The sequence below is a fragment of the Mustela nivalis genome, assembly GCF_964662115.1.
Source record: "Mustela nivalis genome assembly, chromosome: 3".
Classification (NCBI taxonomy): Eukaryota; Metazoa; Chordata; class Mammalia; order Carnivora; family Mustelidae; genus Mustela; species Mustela nivalis.
This window is the reverse complement of record NC_139022.1, coordinates 57,407,237-57,433,634: the sequence shown is the minus strand read 5'-3', so window position 1 is coordinate 57,433,634 and position 26,398 is coordinate 57,407,237. Positions and strand designations below refer to the sequence as shown.

General features: G+C 36.5%; 1 long non-coding RNA gene across 1 annotated transcript in view; it reads right to left on the bottom strand.

Annotated features, from left to right (window-relative positions):
• Window positions 1-26,398, bottom strand: part of LOC309861179 — a 201,718-nt gene that overhangs the window by 45,052 nt on the left and 130,268 nt on the right. The window contains exon 2 of the long non-coding RNA XR_014309803.1: window positions 18,131-18,224. This is a non-coding gene — a long non-coding RNA (uncharacterized lncRNA). The remainder of the gene's footprint in view (window positions 1-18,130; window positions 18,225-26,398) is intronic.

The window sequence follows — 26,398 nt, the reverse complement described above, 5'->3', positions numbered from 1 at the left end:
ATCTGTTTTCTTACACATTGATTTCCTTATCAGTTTTCCAAACTGATCTTAAAAATAAACAGGCTAGCCAACCAACTACTAAAAAAATAGTTGTTGGAAGTGTCCACTCTGAGAGAACATGCTCAAGTATAAGAATACTAGTCTTACTACTTGCCTTATACCTTTAATTTCTGTTCGAAATAGAACTGGAACTCAACCAAGAGAGGTAATAAAGAAGCTAGGATTTCAGCAATTGTGCAGTTAACATTTGGTAGGGAGGTGGTTGGACAAACCCAGATGAAAACCAAATGAACTTGGATTCAGAGGTGACTATATCTTACTCACAACTGGTAAGAGTGTTCGAGAAGCTTCAGTGTCTCAGGACTTCGAGGTGGCCTGCCACAGTGAAGCCAGTGCATAGCTTGAAGTTCACATAATGTTCCTTCTTTAATACTAATTGTTTTTTCATATGCTTTGATTGGTGTATCTCCTAGGATACTGATCTTGGTTTTATAGATCCTGAAATTGTTGATGAAAATGCAGGCGATCACTACTTACTATGATTTCAATATTGAGAACTTTGTTTATACCTCTCTTTCAATTATCTTTTTAAAAAAGTTCTTTTCTTGTTTTGTTTTTAAACCATGAAATGAGGCTTTTTCCCCTACCATCTGTACTCACTCCTGAGTGAGTTCACTTGACAGCTTTATGCAAATTGATCAATGTAGTTTCAATGGTTCACTGCCTTCTATCTACTTTTGGTTGTATCTCATGAATTTCTTTGATGTCTTTCTCAGAAGAAAGTTAAAATTTCATTATTCCCCTTGTTTTCTTTTACTCAGAAAGTAGACAGAGGTCATGTCCTAGTAGACTTTGAAAAAATACATAAAGAAGTTATATGGACTGATAAACTGGACTCGTATAGAATTTTACCACATAACTTGATGCTTCACAAAAGTCAGGATAGATTAAGAGTAGTTAAAAGCCAAATCGTGCTTTGTGTTTTATACTTACAACCTCCTTGAAATTCCCATTAAATATACATTTTAAATTCATCTAACTGAAAGCAAACATGCAATAAAGGGTTAAGAATACATGTATGAAACAAATATGTGTATGTAAGTGTATCTATAAAATTAGTAACAATTAGTCTTTTTAATGGCCAAAACAACTGTAGAAAAGCTGAACAATCAATGTAATATTCAATTTCAATAAAATTGTTTTGCAAAGTTTTTCGAAATTATCAACCTAATTTGTGGTTTAGCATCAGCTCCTACTACACTAGAGTGGTTAATCCTCACATCTCATTTCTTCATAAACATTCTAACACAATCTTCGAATTTTCATGCCCAGTTTATAGGATATGTTGTTAATTCTTTCTAGTTTGGTATCTAAGGCAAAGCATGGTTTTTTTTTTTTTTAATTTACTTCTACTATAACTCAACACAGATGGTCCTTCTCAAAACCTCATGTGATAAAATCCACTAATTTTAAGTACAAAAGGAGAGGATTTTTAGTTCTTTTATACAATTGTTCAACAATGACCACAGTCCAATTTTAGGACTCAATCATCATCCCCAAGGGTTTTCTTGTGCTGGTTGGCAGTTTTATTACTCAGGGTTCTCCAGAGAAAGAAAAGCAATCTATAAGAGGAGATTTATTATAGAAACTGGCTCATGCTAACAACTTCCGCCATCTGCCATCTACAAACTGGAGATCATGGAAAGCTTGTGGTGCAATTCAGTGTAAGTCTGAAGTCTAAGAATAGACAGCAGGTGGTGAAAAACTGGTCTGACCCTGGACGCCTGAGAACTAGGAGCACCAGTGTCCATGAGTAGAAGATGGTCACACAGTGAAAGTAAATCAGCCCCTCATAGGCCTTTGTTGTTTAGAGGTTCTCAGTAGATTGGAGGATGCCTATCCACATTGGGAAAGGTCATCTGCTTTACTCAGTTTACCATTTCACATGCTAACCTTTTCCAGAAACAGTCTCCCAGACACACTCAGGAATACCCTTGTACCAGCTATCTTGGATCTTCTAGAAAATCCATATTGTCTTTTCTAGAAATTTTATGTGCCAAAACATGTACTGTATGGTCCTTTTTATTGGGTTTCTTTTATTTCTTTAGCATGTTTAATATTTGTCCATGCTGCTGCATGTCTCAAAGTTTTGTTTTTTAATTGAAAGAAAATTGACATATAATGTACATTTCTCAGTACTGACCATGGTAAGTGTAGTCACTGTCTTTCACCATACAAAGTTATCACACTATTATCGACTATACTTCCTACGCTGTACTTTTCATCCCCATGACTTATTTTATAACTAGAAATCTGTATCTTTTAATCTCCTTCACCTCCTTCACTCATTCCCCCATCCACCTCCCTTCTGGCAACCACTAGTTTTCTGTATTTAAGAGTATTTATTTTCTTTTGTGTTGGTTTATTCATTGGTTTTGCTCTTTAGGTTCTACACATAAGTGAAATCATATGGTATTTGCCTCAGTACCTGACATATTTCCCTTAGTTTAATATCCTCTAGATCCATTCATGTTTTCCCAAGTGGCAATAATAATAATAGCTCAATAATAATCTATTGTATATATACACCACTTCTTTATTTATTCATCTACTGATGAACACTTGTGTTGCTTCCATATCTTGGCTATTAAAAACAGTGCTTAAATAAACATTGAGGTTGTATATAGCTTTTCAAATAACTATTTACATTGTCTTGGGATAAATACCCAAGTGGAATTGCCGAATCATAAGATATTTCTATTCAAAAATTTTTGAGGAAACTCTGTAGTGTTTTCCACAGTGGTTGCACAAATTTACATTACCACCAACAGTGCACAAGGGTTCCATTTTCTCCACATCCTCGCCAACACTTACGACTTCTTGTCTTTTTTATTTTAGCCATTCTGACAGGTGTGAGGTGATAACTCATAGCGGTTTTAATTTGCCTTTCCCTGACAACTAACAATCTTTCCATGTGTCTATTGGCCATTTGTATGTCATCTTTGGGAAAAATGTATATTCAAGACCTCTGCCATTTTTTTAACTGGACTGTTTGCTTTTTTGGTGCTCGGTTGTAGAATTTTGTGTATTTTTGCTATACTTATCCCTTATTAGATTCAGCATTTGCAAATATCCTTTCCTATCCAGTATTTTATGGTTTTAAGTTTCAAATTCAGGAGTTTTTGCATTTTACCTTAATTTTTTTGGTATGGTGTTAGAAAATGGTCTAGGTAGATTCTGCTGTACATAGCTGTCCAATTTTTATACCAATTATTAAAAAGATTGCCATTTTCCCATTGTATATTTTTGCCTCCCTTGATGTAGATTAGTCAACCATATAGGTGTGAGTTTATTTCTGGGCTGTCTATCCTGTTCTGCTAATCTATATGCCTCTTTTTATGCCTGTACCATAATGTTTTGATTACTATAGCTTTATAGTCTATCTTGAAATCCAGAATTGTGATACCTCCAGCTTTGTTCTTTTTCAAGACTGCTTTGGCTATTTGTGATTCCATACACAGTTTAGGATTATTTATTCTAATTCTGTGAAAAATGTTATTGATATTTTGATAGGAACTGCATTGACTCTATACATGGTTTTGGATAATGTGGACATTTTAATGATACTCTTTCAATTTATGAGCAAGGGTATATCTTCCTACCTGTATCATCTTACATTTTTCTCCTCAGTGGCTTATAGTTTTCAGGGTATAGATGTTTCACCTCCTTGATTGAATATATACCTAGGTATTTCATTCTTTTTGGTACAATTGTAAATGGTATTGTTTTCTTAATTTGTCTTTTTGCTGCTTCATTATTAGTGTATAGAGATGCAACAGATTTCTATATATTAATTTCATATCTTGCAACTTTACTAAATTGATTTACTACTTTTGCTTTTTGGTGGAGTATTTAGGATTTTCCAAGCATAATCATCGTGATCTGCAAATAGTATTAGTTTACTGCTTCCTTACTAATACAATGCCTCTTATTTCTTGTCTTAAGGTGTTCAATAATGTTAGATAAAACTGATGAAAGTAGACATCCTTCTTTTTCCTGATCTCAGAGGTAAAGCTTTCAGTTTTTCAACATTTAGTATGTGTTAGCTGTGGATTTTTCATATATGGTCTTTGTTACATTACGCTTTGTTCCCTGTAACCCCATTTTGTTGGGAGTTTGTTTGTTTTTTTTTAATGAATAGATCTTGTATCTTGTCAAATGCTTCTTCTTAATCTGCTGAGATGATGAGAGGATCATGATTTTTATCCTACCTCTGTTATTGTGGTATATCATGTAGATGGACTTGCAAATACTGAACCACCCTTGAATCTCTGGCAAAAAAAAATACTCCTTGAGCATGGTGAATGATCTTCTTAATGTATTATTGAATATGATTTGCATACATTTTGTGGAGGATTTTTGCATCTTTGTTGATCAGAGATAGTGACCTATAGTTGTTGATAAGAGATAGTGACCTATAGTTTTATTTTTTTGCAGTATCTTCATCTGGGTTTGGTATTAGTGTAATGTTGGCTTTATAGAATGTATTTAAAAGTTTTCCTTTTCTATTTTCAGAATAGTTCAAATTGAATAGTTAAAATTGGTAGAATTAACTTGTGAAGCCATCTGGTCCTGGATTTTTGGGGGAGTATTTTGATTAGTGATTCAATTTCATTACTACTAATTGGCCTGTTCAAATTTCCTATTTTTTTCTTGATTGAATTTTGTAAGCTGTGTATTCCTAGGAATTTATACATTTCTTCTAAGTTGTTCAATTTGTCATATAATTTTTCATAATAATCTCCTATAATTCTTGATATTTCTCTGATATCAGTTGCTACGTTGTTCCTTCTTTTTCTTTTATTTCTGAATTTCAGTCCTCTTTTTTCTTGATGAGTCTGGCTAAAGTTTTGTCAATTTTGTTGTGTGTTTTTTTTTTAATTTTTTATTTTTTATAAACATATATTTTTATCCCCAGGGGTACAGGTCTGTGAATCACCAGGTTTACACACTTCACAGCACTCACCAAAGCACATACCCTCCCCAATGTCCATACCCCCTCCCCCCAGCAACCCTCAGTTTGTTTTGTGAGATTAAGAGTCACTTATGGTTTGTCTCCCTCCCAATCCCATCTTGTTTCATTTATTCTTCTCCTACCCACTTAAGCCTCCATGTTGCATCACCACTTCCTCATATCAGGGAGATCATATGATAGTTCTCTTTCTCTGATTGACTTATTTCGCTAAGCATGATACGCTCTAGTTCCATCCATGTTGTCGCAAATGGCAAGATTTCATTTATTTTGATGGCTGCATAGTATTCCATTGTGTATATATACCACATCTTCTTGATCCATTCATCTGTTGATGGACATCTAGGTTCTTTCCATAGTTTGGCTATTGTGGACATTGCTGCTATAAACATTCGGGTGCATGTGCCCCTTTGGATCACTACATTTGTATCTTTAGTGTAAATACCCAATAGTGCAATTGCTGGGTCATAGGGCAGTTCTATTTTCAACATTCTGAGGAACCTCCATGCTGTTTTCCAGAGTGGCTGCACCAGCTTGCATTCCCACCAACAGTGTAGGAGGGTTCCCCTTTCTCCACATCCTCGCCAGCATCTGTCATTTCCTGACTTGTTGATTTTAGCCATTCTGACTGGTGTGAGGTGATATCTCATTGTGGTTTTGATTTGTATTTCCCTGATGCCGAGTGATATGGAGCACTTTTTCATGTGTCTGTTGGCCATCTGGATGTCTTCTTTGCAGAAATGTCTGTTCATGTCCTCTTCCCATTTCTTGATTGGATTATTTGTTCTTTGGGTGTTGAGTTTGCTAAGTTCTTTATAGATTCTGGACACTAGTCCTTTATCTGATATGTCGTTTGCAAATATCTTCTCCCATTCTGTCAGTTGTCTTTTGATTTTGTTAACTGTTTCCTTTGCTGTGCAAAAGCTTTTGATCTTGATGAAATCCCAATAGTTCATTTTTTCCCTTGCTTCCCTTGCCTTTTGCGTTGTTCCTAGGAAGATGTTGCTGCGGCAGAGGTCGAAGAGGTTGCTGCCCGTGTTCTCCTCAAGGATTTTGATGGATTCCTTTCGCACATTAAGGTCCTTCATCCATTTTGAGTCTATTTTTGTGTGTGGTGTAAGGAAATGGTCCAATTTCATTTTTCTGCATGTGGCTGTCCAATTTTCCCAGCACCATTTATTGAAGAGGCTGTCTTTTTTCCATTGGACATTCTTTCCTGCTTTGTTGAAGATGAGTTGACCATAGATTTGAGGGTCTATTTCTGGGCTCTCTATTCTGTTCCATTGATCTATGTGTCTGTTTTTATGCCAGTACCATGCTGTCTTGATGATGACAGCTTTGTAATAGAGCTTGAAGTCCGGAATTGTGATGCCACCAACGTTGGCTTTCTTTTTCAATATCCCTTTGGCTATTCGAGGTCTTTTCTGGTTCCATATAAATTTTAGCATTATTGTTCCATTTCTTTGAAAAAGATGGATGGTACTTTGATAGGAATTGCATTAAATGTGTAGATTGCTTTAGGTAGCATAGACATTTTCACAATATTTATTCTTCCAATCCAGGAGCATGGAACATTTTTCCATTTCTTTGTGTCTTCCTCAATTTCTTTCATGAGTACTTTATAGTTTTCTGAGTATAGATTCTGTGTCTCTTTGGTTAGGTTTATTCCTAGGTATCTTATGGTTTTGGATGCAATTGTAAATGGGATTGACTCCTTAATATCTCTTTCTTCTGTCTTGCTGTTGGTGTAGAGAAATGCAACTGATTTCTGTGCATTGATTTTATATCCTGACACTTTACTGAATTCCTGTATAAGTTCTAGCAGTTTTGGAGTGGAGTCTTTTGGGTTTTCCACATATAGTATCATATCATCTGCGAAGAGTGATAATTTGACTTCTTCTTTGCCGATTTGGATGCCTTTAATTTCCTTTTGTTGTCTGATTGCTGAGGCTAGGACCTCTGGTACTATGTTGAATACCAGTGGTGATAATGGACATCCCTGCCGTGTTCCTGACCTTAGAAGAAAAGCTTTCAGGTTTTCTCCATTGAGAATATATTTGCAGTGGGTTTTTCATAGATGGCTTTAATGATATTGAGGTATGTGCCCTCTATCCCTACACTTTGAAGAGTTTTGATCAGGAAGGGATGCTGTACTTTTTTCAAATGCTTTTTCAGCATCTATGGAGAGTATCATATGGTCCTTGTTCTTTCTTTTATTGATGTGTTGTATCACATTGACTGATTTGCGGATGTTGAGCCAACCTTGCAGCCCTGGAATAAATCCCACTTGGTCGTAGTGAATAATCCTTTTAATGTACTGTTGAATCCTATTGGCTAGTATTTTGTTGAGTATTTTCGCATCTGTGTTCATCAAGGATATCGGTCTATAGCTCTCTTTTTTGGTGGGATCCTTGTCTGGTTTTGGGATCAAGGTGATGCTGGCCTCATAAAATGAGTTTGGAAGTTTTCCTTCCATTTCTATTTTTTGGAACAGTTTCAGGAGAATAGGAATTAGTTCTTCTTTAAATGTTTGGTAGAATTCCCCCGGGAAGCCGTCTGGCCCTGGGCTTTTGTTTGTTTGGAGATTTTTAATGACTGTTTCAATCTCCTTACTGGTTATGGGTCTGTTCAGGCTTTCTATTTCTTCCTGGTTCAGTTGTGGTAGTTTATATGTTTCTAGGAATGCATCCATTTCTTCCAGATTGTCAAATTTATTGCCGTAGAGTTGCTCATAGCATGTTCTTATAATAGTTTGTATTTCTTTGGTGTTAGTTGTGATCTCTCCTCTTTCATTCATGATTTTATTTATTTGGGTCCTTTCTCTTTTCTTTTTGATAAGTCGGGCCAGGGGTTTATCAATTTTATTAATTCTTTCAAAGAACCAGCTCCTACTTTCGTTGATTTGTTCTATTGTTTTTTTGGTTTCTATTTCATTGATTTCTGCTCTGATCTTTATGATTTCTCTTCTCCTGCTGGGCTTAGGGTTTCTTTCTTGTTCTTTCTCCAGCTCCTTTAGGTGTAGGGTTAGGTTGTGTACCTGAGACCTTTCTTGTTTCTTGAGAAAGGCTTGTACCGCTATATATTTTTCTCTCAGGACTGCCTTTGTTGTGTCCCACAGATTTTGAACCGTTGTATTTTCATTATCATTTGTTTCCATGATTTTTTTCAATTCTTCTTTAATTTCCCGGTTGACCCATTCATTCTTTAGAAGGATGCTGTTTAGTCTCCATGTATTTGGGTTCTTCCCAAACTTCCTTTTGTGGTTGAGTTCTAGCTTTAGAGCATTGTGGTCTGAAAATATGCAGGGAATGATCCCAATCTTTTGATACCGGTTGAGTCCTGATTTAGGACCGAGGATGTGATCTATTCTGGAGAATGTTCCATGTGCACTAGAGAAGAATGTGTATTCTGTTGCTTTGGGATGAAATGTTCTGAATATATCTGTGATGTCCATCTGGTCCAGTGTGTCATTTAAGGCCTTTATTTCCTTGCTGATCTTTTGCTTGGATGATCTGTCCATTTCAGTGAGGGGAGTGTTAAAGTCCCCTACTATTATTGTATTATTGTTGATGTGTTTCTTTGATTTTGTTATTAATTGGTTTATATAGTTGGCTGCTCCCACGTTGGGGGCATAGATATTTAAAATTGTTAAATCTTCTTGTTGGACAGACCCTTTGAGTATGATATAGTGTCCTTCCTCATCTCTTATTATAGTCTTTGGCTTAAAATCTAATTGCTCTGATATAAGGATTGCCACTCCTGCTTTCTTCTGATGTCCATTAGCATGGTAAATTCTTTTCCACCCCCTCACTTTAAATCTGGAGGTGTCTTCGGGCTTAAAATGAGTTTCTTGGAGGCAACATATAGATGGGTTTTGTTTTTTTATCCATTCTGATACCCTGTGTCTTTTGACAGGGGCGTTTAGCCCATTCACATTCAGGGTAACTATTGAGAGATATGAATTTAGTGCCATTGTATTGCCTGTAAGGTGACTGTTACTGTATATGGTCTCTGTTCCTTTCTGATCTACTACTTGTAGGCTCTCTCTTTGCTTAGAGGACCCCTTTCAAGATTTCCTGTAGAGCTGGTTTGGTATTTGCAAATTCTTTCAGTTGTTGTTTGTCCTGGAAGCTTTTAATCTCTCCTTCTATTTTCAATGATAGCCTAGCTGGATATAGTATTCTGGGCTGCATGTTTTTCTCGTTTAGTGCTCTAAAAATATCATGCCAGCTCTTTCTGGCCTGCCAGGTCTCTGTGGATAAGTCAGCTGCCAATCTAATATTTTTACCATTGTATGTTACAGACTTCTTTTCCCGGGCTGCTTTCAGGATTTTCTCTTTGTCACTGAGACTTGTAAATTTTACTATTAGGTGACGGGGTGTGGGCCTATTCTTATTGATTTTGAGGGGCGTTCTCTGAACCTCCTGAATTTTGATGCTCGTTCCCTTTGCCATATTGGGGAAATTCTCCCCAATAATTCTCTCCAGTATAGCTTCTGCTCCCCTCTCTCTTTCTTCTTCTTCTGGAATCCCAATTATTCTAATGTTGTTTCGTCTTATGGTGTCACTTATCTCTCGAATTCTCCCCTCGTTGTCCAGTAGCTGTTTGTCCCTCTTTTGCTCAGCTTCTTTATTCTCTGTCATTTGGTCTTCTATATCACTAATTCTTTCTTCTGCCTCATTTATCCTAGCAGTGAGAGCCTCCATTTTTGATTGCACCTCATTAATAGCTTTTTTGATTTCAACTTGGTTAGATTTTAGTTCTTTTATTTCTCCAGAAAGGGCTTTTATATCTCTCGAGAGGGTCTCTCTAATATCTTCCATGCCTTTTTCAAGCCCAGCTAGAACCTTGAGAATTGTCATTCTGAACTCTAGATCTGACATATTACCGATGTCTGTATTGATTAGGTCCCTAGCCTTCGGTACTGCCTCTTGTTCTTTTTTTTGTGTTGAATTTTTACGTCTTGTCATTTTGGCCAGATAAGAGTAAATGAAGGGGCAAGTAAAATACTAAAAGGGTGGCAACAACCCCAGGAAAATATGCTTTAACCAAATTAGAAGAGATCCAAAATCGTGAGTGGGGAGAAAGGGGATAAAAAGAGGTTCAAAAAGAAAGAAAGAAAGAAAAAGAAAAAGAAAAGAAAAAAAAAAGAAAAGAAAAAAAATTTTTTTTAAAAAGAAAACACCTTTCAGAAAGTGGTTGTTTTTCTGTTTCCAGAATTGCTGTTCTTCTTCTCTTCGATCTGCCGATGGATTTTCAGGTGTTTGCAATCTTTAGATAAGCTATCTAGCTGATCTCCGGCTAGCTGAAGCAGTCTCAGCTTGCTACTTCTCCGCCATCTTGACTCCTCCTCAATTTTATTATGTTTTTATAAAGATAGTTATTAGTCATTAGTTTCATTGATAGATTATAGTTTCTCTTACTCTTTTATTTTTATTCTATAATATTTACTCCTTCTATCTTTGTCTTTCTTCTTTTTCTAGTCCCTTTATGTGTGATGGTAGGTTGTTCGAGAGTTTGTTTGGGGTTTTTTTTGTTTTTTTTGTTGTTGTTGTTCCTTGAGGTAGTCCTGTATTGCTATAAACTTCCATTTTAGAACTGCTATTCATGAGTCTCAAAGACTTTGTACCATTGTATTTTCATTTTCATTTGTCTCTCTGTATTTTTTATTTTTTATTTGATTTATTCATTGGCCCATTGGTAGTTGATAACATGTTGTTTACTTCCCATTTGTTAGTGTTTTTTCCAGTTTATGTTCATGTGATTTATTTTTGGTTTTATACCATTGTTGTCAAAAAATACACTTGATATGATTTCAACCTTAAATTTATTGAGACTTGTTTTGTGGCTTGACAGGTGATCTCTCTTGAAGTTCCATTTGTACTTAAAAAGAATGTGTATTCTGCTATTTGGGAATGGAATGTTCTATACATATCTATTAAGTCCATCTGGTCTAATATGCCATTCAAAGCCACTGTTTGCGTACTGAGATTCTGTCTGGATGATGTATCCATTGATCTAAGTGGGGCATTAAAGTCTCCTTTTATTAATGTGTTACTGTCAATTTCTCCACTTATGTCTGCTAATATTTGTTTTATGTATTTAGGTGCTCCTACATTGGGTGCATAGATATTTAAAATTATATCCACTTGTTGAATTTATCCCTTTATTATCACCATCATTGTTTCAAAGTTTATTTCATCTTAGCATGGCTATCCTGGCACTTTTTGTGTTTGGCTTACATTTACATGGTATATGTTTGTCTATCCACTTATTTTAAGTCCATATGTGTCTTCAGGGCTCAAGTGAGTCTTTTGAGGGAAATGTATAAATCTTGTTTTAATCTTTTTTTTTATTAATTTTTTATTTTTTATAAACATATATTTTTATCCCCAGGGGTACAGGTCTGTGACTCACCAGGTTTACACACCTCACAGCACTCACCAAAGCACATACCCTCCCCAATGTCCATAATCCCACCCCCTTCTCCCAAACCCCCTCCCCCCAGCAACCCTCAGTTTGTTTTGTGAGATTAAGAGTCAATATGGTTTGTTTTTATTGGAGCATTTAGTCCATTTACATTTATAGTTATTATTAATAGATATGTACTTATTGACATTTTTTTATTGTTTTCTGGTTTTGTACTTTCTCTCTGTGCCTTCTCTTACTCTCTTCCATGGTAATTTGATGGTCTTGGATTCCTTTCTCTTATTCATGTATCTCTTAGAGATTTTTGATTTGTAGTTAACAGTGGGTTTATATATCACATCTTATGCACGGAGTAGTCTGTATTAAGTTGATGGTCACTTAAGTTCAAACACAATCTAAAAGCACTAAATTTTTACATTCTCCTCCACACTTTATGGATGTGATGTCAAATTTTATATCTTTTTAATTTTTTAACCATTGTATAATTTTTATAGATATAACTGATTTTACTACTTTTGTGTTTTAACCTCTATACTGGCTTTATTTAGTCTATACTACCTTTACTATTTGCTTTAACCTGTTAATTTTTTTCCTTTCACATTTCCCCCCGACCCCAATTATGGCCTTTTCTTTCCACTTAAAGAATTCCCCTTAACATTTCTTATGAAGCTGGTTTAGTATTGATGATGGTATCTTTATATATTTTTTTAAAGATTTTATTTATTTGAGAGAGAGAGAGAGAGAGCAAGAGATCACAAGTAGGCGGAGAGTCAGGCAGAAAGAGAGAGGGGGAAGCAGGCTCCTAGCAGAGCAAAGAGCTTGATGCAGGGCTTGATCCTAGAACCCTGAATCATGACCGAGCCAAAGGTAACCCACTGAGCCACCCAGGTGCCTCGATGATTGTATCTTTCTGACCATTTCTTTGAATTCTTTATCAGGCATATTGCTAATTTCTGCTTCCTTTAGATCTTCTACTTTGATTTTTGTCTTATTTTTTACATTTGGGACATATTCCTCTGTCTCCTTATTTTGCCTAACTCTGTGTTGTTTTTATAAGGGAGACCATCTATGTCTCTTGTCTTGAAAGTAGTGGCCTTGTGTAAGAGTTGTCCTGTAGTATTTTACTTCTCAATATCCCTGGTCACCTGAGCCAGGACCTCCAAAGATGCCATGTGTGTGCTGTGTGCACCTTGCTATTGGGACTTTGCTTCCTGTGTGCACCCTGGACAAAGTTTACTCCCCGCACTCTTGAGAGGCCTGTCTGTGGCATCTGTGGACTTATTGGTGGATGGGGCTGGCAGTTAGCCTAGCTCTCCGAAGTTAGCATCTCTGCTCCAGTTGCTGGAGCATAAAAGATCAGGGTTTGCTCCCTGCTCCGTTAGCTAAGAGGTCTCAGAATTTTGGTGCATTGGTGTTTAGTCTTATCCCGCACCAGCACAGGAGTCACACTGGAGCACATGTGTCTTGTCTAAGGCTGCCTGCCAGGTGTGGTGGGGTAGAGGATCTTTTGAGGGATGCTTTCCAAGGCATGCATGTTGGATAGATGTGTCTGCAGGAAAATGCTGGGCTGTAGCACACAGTTCCGGCAAGGTAGATGGAGAGTGTTAGCACTGGTTCTCAGAAGTATTCAACTATCTATGCCAGGAGAGGGGAAGAAAATGGTGACACCCAGCCCTTTTGTCCCTGGGGAGATCTGCAGATCCCTGCCCCTCCAACACAGGTTCTAAGATTAGTCAGTAAATCTTCTTCACATATGCCCCATGTGCTCACCAAACTGTTCCTTCTGTGCTGTGTCTCTGGCAGAGTAGGCTGGCTCTTGAAGAGTGGAGAATCACTTTCTTATTAATCTCTAGCTATTAATCGTCAGCTATCCTATTAATCTCAGTGCTGGGTGTGCTGGGTGTGGGGTCTGATCTTCTCACCTATACCTGCTTGTCATGTCTCACCCATGTGTGGCTAGTCACATCAGGGGTTTGTTTCCCAGTAGGGTTTCCACCTCCTCATACCTCTTTTGAGGTGGCCTTCTCTCTATGATTACCTATGGAAGTTCTGTTTATCCAGTCATTTGTCGAGTCAGTTACGTAGGTGTAACTACCACTGCAGTGTGGCTAGGAGGCCAGGTGAGCTCAGAATCTTCCTGCTCTGCCATCTTTCTACATATCTCAAAGGTTTGTTTTTTGTTGCTGAGTACATTCTATGACTATATTACATATATAGTGTGCCATGTATGTGTATCCATGGTTGATAGATACTCAGATTATTTTCAATTTTTGGCTGTTAGGAATAATGGGATTTTGAATATTTACATGGAATTTTATGGACGTGTTTTCATTTTTCTCAGGTAATGAAATATTGTTCATGTAACTACTAAATGTTTGACTTTTAAGGGAAGAACCAAAGCATTGTAAAATGGCTGTTAAATTTCTACCAGCTATGTATGAGTGTTTCAATTTCTCAACGTCCTTGCCAAAATTTGCTATTAGTCTCTAAATTTTTACCCATTTTAACAGTATCTCTTTCAGTTTTAACTCACAGTTCTGTAATGTTGTCTCATGGTAGTATTAATATGCATTTCCCTAAGACTTAATGACGCTGAGCCTTTTATATATCACTTTTACTTAAGTGCCTAATTAACTATTTTGCTATTTTGCTCTAATGAAGTTTAGCGATTTTAATCTTAAATCAGAATGTTTTACATATTCTAGACAAAACCCTCTTATTAGATACATGCTTTAAAAAGGTTTTCACCATTTTCTTAATGATGTATTCAAAAAGCAAGCATTTTGAATTTAATAAAACTTAATTATTTTTTATTTATCAATTGTGTTTTGAGCCCTATTTAGGAATACTTAGTTTGATTAAAGGTCACTAAAAATTTTTCTTATGTTTTCTAAGTCGAGTTCTTAATTTTAGGTTTATAAGCATTTCTAGTTTATTTTTGTAAAATAAGAACTAAGAGATTAATAATTTTATATGGATAGCTGATTTTTCTTCCAAGACCATTTTGATAATACCATTACTTCCTTCATTCAGTCACATAGTCATCTTTGTCAAAATAAATTGGCTGCATAAAGCTCTATTTCTGGATACTTTATAGTATTCCATGGATCTAAATGTTTATCCTTATGAAATTAATATGCTGTCTTGAGTACTGTAGCTTCAGAATAAGGCTTGAAATGAGTGAAAGTGCACTTTTAAAAAAATATTTTTTGGCTATGCCAGAAACTTTGCCTATCTGAATACATTTTATGATCAACTTCTGAATTTTTATCAATCTGTTAGGATTAGATGGAGATTTTATTAAATCTACATGTTAGAGAATTGCCCTCTATGTAGTGTTTGGTTTTCCAGTACATGAACAAGGTATGTCTCCATTTATTTAGGCTTTAATTTTTATCAGCGTAGTTTTTGTGTACCTCAGTTTACAAACTGTACTTTTTATTTTATTATGAATTTTGTTAAATTTATAAGTCTTCTTTTCAATACCATGGAGAATGAAAGTGCAATCTTCTATTTTCAGATTGTTTATTGCTTATGTATAGAAATAGAATTGACAGAAAAATCAGTATTCCAAGCCATACTTAAATAAAAACTTACTTTATTATTCTATTTATATAAAACTCTAAAGAATACAGAACTGTAATGACAAAAAGCCAATCAAATGGTTGCCTATGGCAGAAGTAGGAGGAAAGATAGGCTGCAAATCTCCATGAGAAGATTTTGGTGAGGGATGGAAATACTCTGACTCTCGATTTTAGCAATAATTCATAGGTGTGCGTATCTGACAGGACTCATCAAATTGTGAGTTCTAATTGATGTAGGTTACTGTGTAAGTATATGTAAACACACACATTTTCTAATTCAGATGATAACATCTGTAATATACCTGTATGTCATTACCCTTAAATCATGTGGGTGGCTTCTCAGAAAATTTGTTTAAATAAATTTGAGGCAGGTGAATACCTTCCAGTGGTGACAAAGAAGGCAGTAGAAAGAGAAAAGGCAAGTTTTTAGTTTTAAGCCTTTAGGATACAAAAGGTTAGTCTCTCTTAGGCACAAATGATCAACTTAACCCAGATTTAACAATTTTAAATACCTTTGACTAAATTACATAAAGTACCCTTTAGAAGTACTCCTTATTCTAATTTATATTTCAAAAACTAAGATTAAACCATTATGATATTGATAAGAAAACCTCTATGTAGTTACAGAACTTTGGCGGGAGAAATGTGAGTGATTGAAATGTCAGGGATTGTAGTTGATTTGACAATCGAACACAGAAATCAAGTCATTTGCCTTCTTTTACATAATTTTGAAAAGCAAATATTTTCTAATGATTTAGAAAAAAGATGTTGAACATGTCTTTGTCAAAGATGCCTCACTTGTTTATCAACCATCGTTACTTGAGCTCTTCATCCACTGTTTCAGGTCCTGGGATGCACACTTAACAAGTCTGGTATGGTCTTTGCTCTCGCTAAAGTTACAGTACAATAGAAGCAGGCAGCAGGGGCACCTGGATGGCTCAGTCGGTTAAGCTTCTGCCTTGGCTCAGGTCATGGTCCCCATGTTCTGGGATCCAAGCCCCAACTCTGTTGGGCTCGCGGTGGTCAGCTGGGAGTCTGCTTCTTCCTCGGCCTCTCCCCCTCACTCCCACTCTTTATGTGCTCCCTGTCTCAAATAAATAAACCTAAAAACAAAACAAACAAATAACGGGCACCTGGGTGACTCAGTTGGTTAAGCAACTGCCTTCAGCTCAGGTCATGATCCCAGAGTCCCGGGATCAAGGCTCGAATGGCTCGCATCTCCACAGAGAGTCTGCTTTTCCCTCTGACCTCCTCGCCTCTCATGCTCTCTCTCACTGTCTCTCTCTCTCAAATAAATAAATTAAATCTTCAAAAAAAATAACTATGTAAAGACTTCTTGTTTTGCATGTTTCTAAGTGCTCTGAAGGAAATAAAAAGGGATTCAGGAGAGGAGTGTCAGGTGGTAGGTTACTACTTAAAATTAAGTAGGTGTGTACTGTCAGAGAGGAATGCTTTTGAGGATGTGCTATTAGAGCGGTGACCTTAGGGTCAAAGGGAATCACTTGTATGAATAGTTCCAGGAAGAGCATTAGAAGCAAAGGTCATAATTTGCAAATGCAAAGTGCCAGACAACAGAATGAGCTTCATATGGGAGATGAAATAAGGGCGTCAGCTGAGCTTAAAGTTGGGGGATCAAGTTGAGATTGGAATTGGGGAAGGAGGTGTGTAAAAGACCATTCATTAATTTAATCAACTGACCAAAAGTATTGGATTTTTCAACTAGAATTGAAATTCTACTTCTCAAGAAATACTAACTGTAAAAGTGAGCATATAATACTATAGGATGGACATTCTTGGAAAAATAAATAAATAATTACCAAAACAAAATTTGAGAACTTAGTGGAAAAATTTTTCTTTGAGTAACATTTAAAATCTAATTGTATAATTCTGAAGTACTTTAAAGTATACATTCGGTATTCTCCTGTCTGAGTAGGTACACATCTCTAAAAATTGGATATGTTCATTTCATTAACTGAGCATAAAATCTAAAGAACTAAATTGCAGCATGTTGTTAATAATCTGAAACAAAGGAATACACATGGGCAATTTATATCTTAGGCTATCTGGAGTTCAGGAAAAGAGCAGTTATGCCACTGAAATATTGGGAGACTTCCTTTACTTCAAGCAGCAACTGCTCTCTTGCTTGAAGTTGAATCATTCAATTATTTCTTATAATTTGAGTAAGTGAATGCTTAATAAAAAACCTGTGTATAAATATGAAGTCTTATTTTATATTTATTGCTCAATTGACTCTGAACTGCTCATATGTTCACCTGGCTCAGAAATTTCTAGATGACTGATTTGAAAGTTTTTAACCTTTGGAATTCATTAAATGAAAATTTCATCATATGGGCCCCAATAGCAGATTTAATTAATGTTTTTAAAATATGCATTGCCTTAGTTACATTTATTTTTAAGATGTCCCACACTTAGCTTCTAAGTATTTTAGAGTTCTACTTCAGAAGCAGGAGTTGTGATATTGGTGATTAGTTTATCTTTACCAGCAGCTGCCTCCTTTCTTTGATTCAGTTGTCAAGTTTCAGTCCTCTGGGATTTCTTTCAAGATAATGCTTCATAACTCACTATCTAAAATAAATGGATTCTTTATGGCTGTACCTGTGTTTTATAACAGGAAGAAAAATATTTTTGAATAAAATCCAGTAAACAGGTACATGAATACATACACAACTAACAGAAACAAAGAAAGTGAAAAGGTGCCATCCATCAGGCAAGCACTACATGCTATCCATATGTCTAGGTGCTGAATATTTGTTATCTTCAAATCTAAAAGCTGTTACACAAAACCATCACTTCATATATTCAAAGCAGACATTCAGAGAAACTTGGCTGAGCTAAATGACCAAAGATTGGGAAGAAACCAAATTCAGAACCAAGTCTTTATGGTCCCCAAACCATAGTTTTTCCTTTTGTGCCATGTTGGCCCTAGAAGACTTAATGTCAGGAACAATGAATTAAGTGATCTTTTATTATTAGTCTGCTTTCCTTTGATGTGTTAATAGTTATTACATTAGAATATTTTTCATGAGGTCAGTAGTCCAGCTCTTGTCCTTAACAGAATACATACCTACTGAGGCCGCAAAGAGTGGTTGCTTTCAGGGCTCTTTACTTAACCACAAGTCACCACACGATCATCTCCATTTTATTCAGGTCGAGTTGTACTGGACAAGAAGAAAAAATATATTAATAGCAACATTTACTTTAACATGTATTTTTCCACTCTTTCCCCTTCACTTGCCATCTAGAGAAAGTTCTCCCTTTTTTTCATTTAGTGTTTTCTCACTGTAAGCTTCTGAGAAGTGTCCCGTTGCCAAAAAAGTTTTGGTGCACTGTTGAGGCAAGTAGAGGAGTAGAAGCAACACGAGTAATCTAGCCTATTCTCTATGGAAAGGTTGTGAAAGCAAAGGAAGTGCTTCAGATTCCAAGTATGTGGACAGGAGAGGGAGGCTGAGGTGCACTGTGCTAGGACCAAAACATTGAGGTGGTCATGAGGACATGGGTGGCCCACCATCTCCAAGGAGATGGAGAATGTACGGGTTGCTGTGATTTGGGAAGGAGATGGAGAATGTACAGGTTGCTGACAGATTTTAGTAAATTCTGCAGATTGCATACTTGGTTTCCTGGACTCTGGGACACTTGCAGAGTACTCAGACAGACTCAGGCTTAGCCACTTGCTGTATGGCAATGCACAGTCCCTCTGGGAATGTAGACTGGAAAACTCAGTGAGTATGCCTAGCACAGTGAGGCTACGCTGCAGTATCATTACTGCAAACGGCCTTGGGTATAAAAGACCGGTAACTTATGCGCCACATAGTGGAAGAAAGAGTGATCAGATTGTTGTGTGTATCCTAATTAGGGTTAGAGGGGCCCACACTTTCTAAGCTACTCAAAAATAATCCTCTTACCAGCAGAAGCAGTAACTGATTATGGCTTTCTCTTTTTGAACACAGTATGAGGTCCTTTGTTAAAATACTCTTCTGCCTAGGAGAGCTGTTCTAGTTCACTCACTTTCTTATGTAAAGAACTTACTAGATAGTCTGTGTCTGAACTAAAGGAGACTTTCTTACTGCCTTTTAAGAAATTACCCCTAAAACAGCGCTCTTTAGTTTTAAAAATATATTAACATAAATGGATCTAGGGCAAAATCAGTGTAGAGTTGTAGAAAATGTCTACCTGAAATAAACACCACTCCAAAGCTAGACCCAATGGATTAGCTTTATAAAGTTTATGAATAGATAACAGAAGCAGGGAAATGAGCAGCTAGATTAATGAGAAGTACAGTAGCAGGGTGGAGTGAAGATAGAATGAGGCTGGGTGAGGAGAATACTGAACAGCCTAACCCCAAAAACTCACTTACAGTAGAAAAAGAGAAACTAGAATTTTAATTAATCAGAGAAAGAGTACAGTGAATTATATCCATTTATTGACTCATAAAAAATTTTTCCCTGGGGATAAAAATATATGTTTATAAAAAATAAAAGTTAAAAAAAAAAATTTTTTTTTCCCAATAGACATGTATGTATAAAGCAGAAAACAACATATTAGGCAGTGTATCTGAAGTCAAAATCTTTACGTCTGGAATCTTATTTCAGAGCTATACCCTCACACGTTACAACTGTGAGGGAAATACCACTTTCTGAGGAATCACACGAGCAGTCAGACGTGTAGATTAGACCACAGATGTACGTCTTTTGTCTCAGCCAGTTTGGCTTAGTCGTCGACTGCCTTAGTCATTGTCAAAACATTTTCTTGATGTCAGCAGAGACATAAAGAAGTAGACTGAACAATTTGATAAAATGGATGCAGTAATATCAGCCTAATTTTAAGATGTGTTTGAAGAATACCTAATAAAGCTTCATGTTTCTGAGAGTTTGATGACATTTTTAGGTAAACAGTAATAATTTCTCTACAGAGATACAAAATGCAGTAAGTAGAATTGGGTCTTTTGAGTACATTAAAATAGCACAAGTGTTCTGGTTATGTTGCATGTCCTGTACTTGGTAAATTAATTGCTACAGAATATTTCAGGAAAAAAAAAAAACACCTGAAAGTTACCTCATTTTGCTTTAGTACTGCTTTAGAGACAAAAACATGGAGAAGATCAGTGTTTCCAAAAAAATGTGTTTAATTACTCAAGTTCTGTTTTATAAACACATAGGGGAGGGGCCGAGGGAGAAGGAGAGAATCCTCAAGCAGACTCCCTGCTGATTGTGGAGCCTGCCCCAGTGCTCCACCCCAGGACCTGGACACCATGACCTGAGCTGAAATCAAGAGCTGGATGCTCACCTAACTGAGCCACCAAGGTGCCCCTAAATTTACCAGTTTTTTTTTTAAAGATTTTATTTGATAGGAGACAGAAATCACAAGTAGGCAGAGAGGCAGGCGGGCGGGGGGGGGGGGAAGCAGGTTCCCTGCTGAGCAGAGAGCCCGATGCGGGACTCGATCCCAGAACCCTGAGATCATGATCTGAGCTGAAGGCAGAAGTTTAACCCACTGAGCCACCCAGGTACTCAATTTACCAGTTTCTACAAGTATTTTATTTTGGGAGACAAAGTTAATGATAATGAAAGTGAATATTTAACCATTTTGGCTGAACAGACAAATTTTTACTGTACCATTTTTTTTTTTTTAGACACAAAAGCAATTTAGAAACCTAACTGTAGATATATTGTTTAATCTTTGACTATATATTTGTATTAAATCATCCTGTTGTACAACTTACTGTGTTAAATGTCCACTGTATCTCAATACGGTTGGGATTAAAGAATTTTTTTAAAAATTGGGCTAAGGTGTGCTTAGATGGCTAAGTCAGTTGAGAGACCAGTTCTTGATTTCAGCTCAGGTCATGATCTCATAGTCATGGGGTCAATACCCAAGTTGGGCTCTGAGCTCAGTGGGGAGTCTGCTTGAGATTCTCTCTCTCTCCCTCTTTCATTTCCCCTTCCCATCTGCACACTCTCTCTCTAAAAAAATAAAAAACTTTAAAAAAAGGGTAAATTTATAAATTACTTATAATGATGTATTTGTTACATTTCTCAGATCTCGTTAATTACCAATATCTGATTCTAGGAAAGCCATCTTCTAGGCAATATTTGGGGAAAAATATGATGGAATTTCAATTATTGGAGCACTTCATCACTCTGTGTGACAGAACACAGTATAATCATGAAGTATCAATGTCCACATGGCATTTCTCATCTGCTTGTCATACTTTCAAAGATTCTGGAATATTTTCTTCATGATAATACAGAAAAAGGGACACAAAGAAAAATTAGAAATTTGTAAAATGAACCTAACACACACCATTACTATACTTAAAATGTTTAGCTACCAGAATTTTGCAATTTTCTCTTTGGTATCAAATAAGCCAACTTCCCTATCACCATGAATGGTAAATTTCTGCATAAGAATTGTATCTCCCACTTAGTCAAAGGTTACAAAGTTGTGAAACAGCCCAATATCTGTAAATGTGTACAGTATTCAAATATGTTTGAAGAAATACACCAATCTCAGATTGATGTCGTTAGTTGATTGGGTAATTTTTGACCAAATGACAGACAATAGAAATTTTGTTATAAAATTAGGTCCAGAAATGTGCCCAAAATGTAATACTCGATTTATATATGTTAGCATAGATTTGAAAACCAAGCTTCTATGTCTTGATCTGGCCTATTTGGTCTGGTGACTAGTAGCCTTTCACCATGAATCAGATAAAATAAAGTAGAATTCTTGAAACATGCCTACATCCAGACCTTAATTACTTTAGAGAACGGATCCTGACCTGCTCCACTTTTCTCCTGCTCCTGGAATGCTCATGGTATCTCCACCAGTCCTGCTGACCATGAAACTGGAAGAGAGTCTTATACTATCTAAGGAAGTTTAACAGGTGTGCTTTTTGTAGACCTTTCCCATCTCAGATTACCACAAATTTCAGATGTAATTTTCAAATTTTACTTGTCCTCTCATTCTTCTTTGTACTCCCTCTGTTCGACTGACTTGCATTTACTGTAAAATTTCTAACCTTTTTTGCACGCTCTCTTTACATGCCTTCAACACCTTCTAAACTGTAAAATCTCTCAAAGGCAGGTAGCATATTTGTGATTACAGGTGACAAGTGTTTACTTAGCACAAGAAACCGTGCTTTGTATAAGTTCAGCACCCAACGACTTAAATGTCTTAAAGCTTAAATGTCTTTTTTTTTTTTTAAAAGATTTTATTTATTTATTTGACAGAGAGAAATCACAAGTAGGCAGAGAGGCAGGCAGAGAGAGAGAGAGAGGAGGAAGCAGGCTCCCTGCTGAGCAGAGAGCCCGATGCGGGACTCGATCCCAGGACCCTGAGATCATGACCTGAGCCGAAGGCAGCGGCTTAACCACTGAGCCACCCAGGCACCCTGTCTTAAAAGCTTAAAAACTTTTAAGAGCCACCTAGAAGGTGACTGGCTGGGTGGAATAAGGTCTTCCGAGGGTTTCTGCAGATTACGTAGATCTCTAGAACTTGCACTCTTCTCAAATCTAGTAGCTAATAAACAGAACTCTGGAGGTTGGAATAGAAGTAACATTTTCTTCAAGTACTTTGAGTATTTTCTGAATACATCTGAACATACTCTGAATTTGAGTATAGACTCACCCATTGTAACCACCACCAAATATTCAAGGATCTCCCACCTCTTGGCCTAAATCATCTCATCAAAATGTTTTTCATGTAAATTCAACTATAAAACTATGGATAGAATTGTTAGGCTTGTAACTCCTTATAACAAATGCAAACAAAATGAAGCAGACAGACTCCTTCCTGTCCATTATCAGATTTCTTATTTTCCTTTGTCTCTGTCCAGAGCCATGCAATATTCCACATGATCCATAAGTGGGTCTTGGAAGACAGGTCTCAGACTTGATATCAAGGGAGAGCAAGTGAGAAATCCACTGTCTTTTATCAAGCAAAGACTGGGAGTCCAGCAACATAAGATAAATTCAATTTTCATAAAAGGAGTGTAAAATGAAAACACACACGTGCACACACACACAGAGCAGTGGCTCTGAAAGTGATGTGAACCAAAATTTAGTCCATCAGAAGACCTATAGGTGTCAACATGTTTTTTATATTCTCCAGGGATGTATTTGTTGACATTTTATGGTGAAATAAAGTAACAGACTCTGTTATGTTGAGAAAGGAAGGCCTAGCCCCCACTCCTCCTGATGGCAGTTAGACCAGAGATGAGCCCTTGGAAAGAGAAAACAGCCAAAGGTACAGAAAGAAGAGCAAAATACACATACAAAACATAATGACAAGCCAACCTTTTCTGTTGCTTCTGACTTTAAAAAACTACAAAAAAAGTCAACAAAACTTTCAGATACTTTTTCTACTTAAATTCCAAAAAATAATTTTTCTACTTAAATTCATTTCCATAAAATGAAAATAACCACATAAAATTGTGTTTTCAGTGCCTTACCATGATTTGTGCCAACCCCACCCAGAAATTCTTGTTTTAAGTCTTAACCCCAATATAGCTATGTTTGAAAATAGAGCCTATAAGATTTAGTTCACATTAAATGAGGTTATAAGAGTGGGGCCCTGATAAGATAGAATTAGTGTCTTTATAAAAAAAGACATGAGGGACACCTGGGTGGCTCAGTTGGTTAAGCAGCTGCCTTCTGCTCAGGTCATGATCCCAGCATCCTGGGATCGAGTCCCACATCGGGCTCCTTGCTCGGCAGGGAGCCTGCTTCTCCCTCTGCCTCTGTCTGCCATTCTGTCCGCCTGTGCTCGCTCTCTCTCCCTCTCTCTCTCTCTGACAAATAAATAAAATCTTAAAAAAAAAAAAAAAAAGATGAGACTTTTCTTTCACTCTTATGTCTGTTTTTTTCATGATCAACTGTGAACTTTCTAAATTTAACTGACCTATTACTCTCAAATGTACAATATAATGATTTGACATTGGTATATTAGCAAAATATAACACTAATAAGTCCAGTTAATATCCATTATCATAGATAGTTATGCACTTGGTCCACTCAATTAGAAAATACAGTATTATTAACTATGGTCCCCATGCTGTACTTTGTATCACCATGACTTACCCATTTCCTAACTGGAAAATTGAATCTTTGATCCCTTTTACTGTTTCACTCACTCCATAGCCCCTGCTTCTAGCAACCACAGTCTGTTCTCTATATTCATAAGATCAGGTTTTGATTTCATTTTTCTAAAGAAAAGGGAGATGGTATGGTATGTCTTTTTCTGTATGACTTATTTCACTTAACATAATGCTTTCAAGGTCCATACATATTATTCATAACTGAATAATATTTTATTGTATCTACACACTACATTTTTTTAAATCCATTCATTTGTCAACACTAAGGTATTTTTTTTTAATTTTATTTATTTGACAGACACAGATTACAAGTAGACAGAGAGGCAGGCAGAGAGAGAGGGAGAAGCAGGCTCCCTGTTGAGCAGAGAGCCCAATGTGGGGCTCAATCCCAGGACCCTGGGATCATGACCTGAGCCGAAGACAGAGGCTTTAACCCACTGAGCCACCAGGCGCCCCAACACTAAGGTATTTTTATGTCTCTGCTATTGTAAAGAATGCTACAGAGAACATGGGGCCCATATATCTATCTCAGTGTTTCCATTTTTTAAATGAATACTCATAAGTGGAATGGTAATTTAATTTTTAATTTTTTGAGGAAACTCCACACTGTTTTCCATAGTGGTGTACTGATTTACATGTCTACTTTGCATGAGATTTCCATTTTATCCATATCACTTGTTTTTTTGAGTGTGTTTATTGGTTGGTTTTGTTTGTTTGTTTTGGTAATGGCTATTCTAGGAGGTTTAAGGAGATAGTTCATCTAAGTGTGACTTGTATTTCCCTGCTGGTTAGTGATGTTAAAGATCATCTTATGAAACTGTTGGCCATCTATATATCTTTTTAATATAATTTTATTTTTTTCAGTGTTCCAAATTCATTGTTTATACACCACACACAGTGCTCCATACAATATGTGCCCTCCATAATACCCACCATCAGGCTCACCCCACCCCCACACCCCCCTCCAGAACACTCAAGTTTGTTTCTGAGTCCACAGTCTCTCATGGTTCATCTCCCCTCTGATTTCCCCGATTCAATTTTCCTTCCCTTTTCCTAATGTTCTCCATGTTATACCTCATATTCCACAAGTAAGTGAAAACCATATGATAGTTGACTCTCTCTGCTTGACTTATTTCACTCAGCATAATCTCTTCCAGTCCCATCCATGTTTATACAAAAGTTGAGTATTCATCCTTTCTGATGCTGACATAATATTCCCATGTATACATGGATCATATCTTCTTTATCCATTCATCCATTGAAAGGCATCTTGGCTCTTTCCAGTTTGGTGACTGCAGCCATTGCTGTGATGAGAATTGGGGTACAGATGGCCCTTCTTTTCACACATCTGTATCTTTGGGATAAATACTCAGTAATGCAATTGCCAGATCATAGGGTAGCTCTATTTTTAATTTCTTAAGGAATCTCCACACTGTTTCCCAAAGTGGCTGCACCAACTTGCATTCCCACCAATAGTGTAAGAGGGTTCCCTTTCTCCACATCCTCTCCAACACTTGCTCTTTACTGTCTTGTTGATTTTTGGCCATTCTCACTGGTGTAAGATAGAATCTCAATGTGGTTTTGATTTGAATCTCCCTGATGGCTAATGATGATGAACATTTTTTCATGGGTCTGTTACCCATTTGTATGTCTTCTTGGGAGAAGTGTCTGTTCATGTCTTCTGCCCATTTTTTGGACATGATTATCTGTTTTATGTGTGTTGAGATTGAGGAGTTCTTTACTGCTCTAGGCAGTATAGATATTTTTTTTTTTATTAAGTGTATCATCTTTAACTTTTTTTTTTTAATTTATTTTTTATTTTCAGCATAACAGGGAGTTGGGGGAAATAGGCAGTATAGATATTTTAACAATGTTTATTCTTTTGATCCATGATCATGAGATGCTCCTCTTTCCTTTTGTGTCTTCTTCAATTTCTTTCATCAGTGTTCTATAGTTCTTTGAGTACAGATCCTTTTACCTATTTGGTTAGGTTTATTCTTGTGGGCTTTGGTGCTATAGTAAATGGAATCTATTCTATTCTATAATAAATGGAATTTACTATTCTATAGTAAATGGAATCTATTCTCTAATTTCCCTTTCTGTGTTTTCATTGTTAGTGTATAAGAAAGCAACTGATTTCTGTACATTGATTTTATATTCTGCTACATTACTGAATTGCTGTTGGAGTTCTGGTAGTTTGGGGGTGGAGTCTTTTGGGTTTTCTATATAAAGTATCAT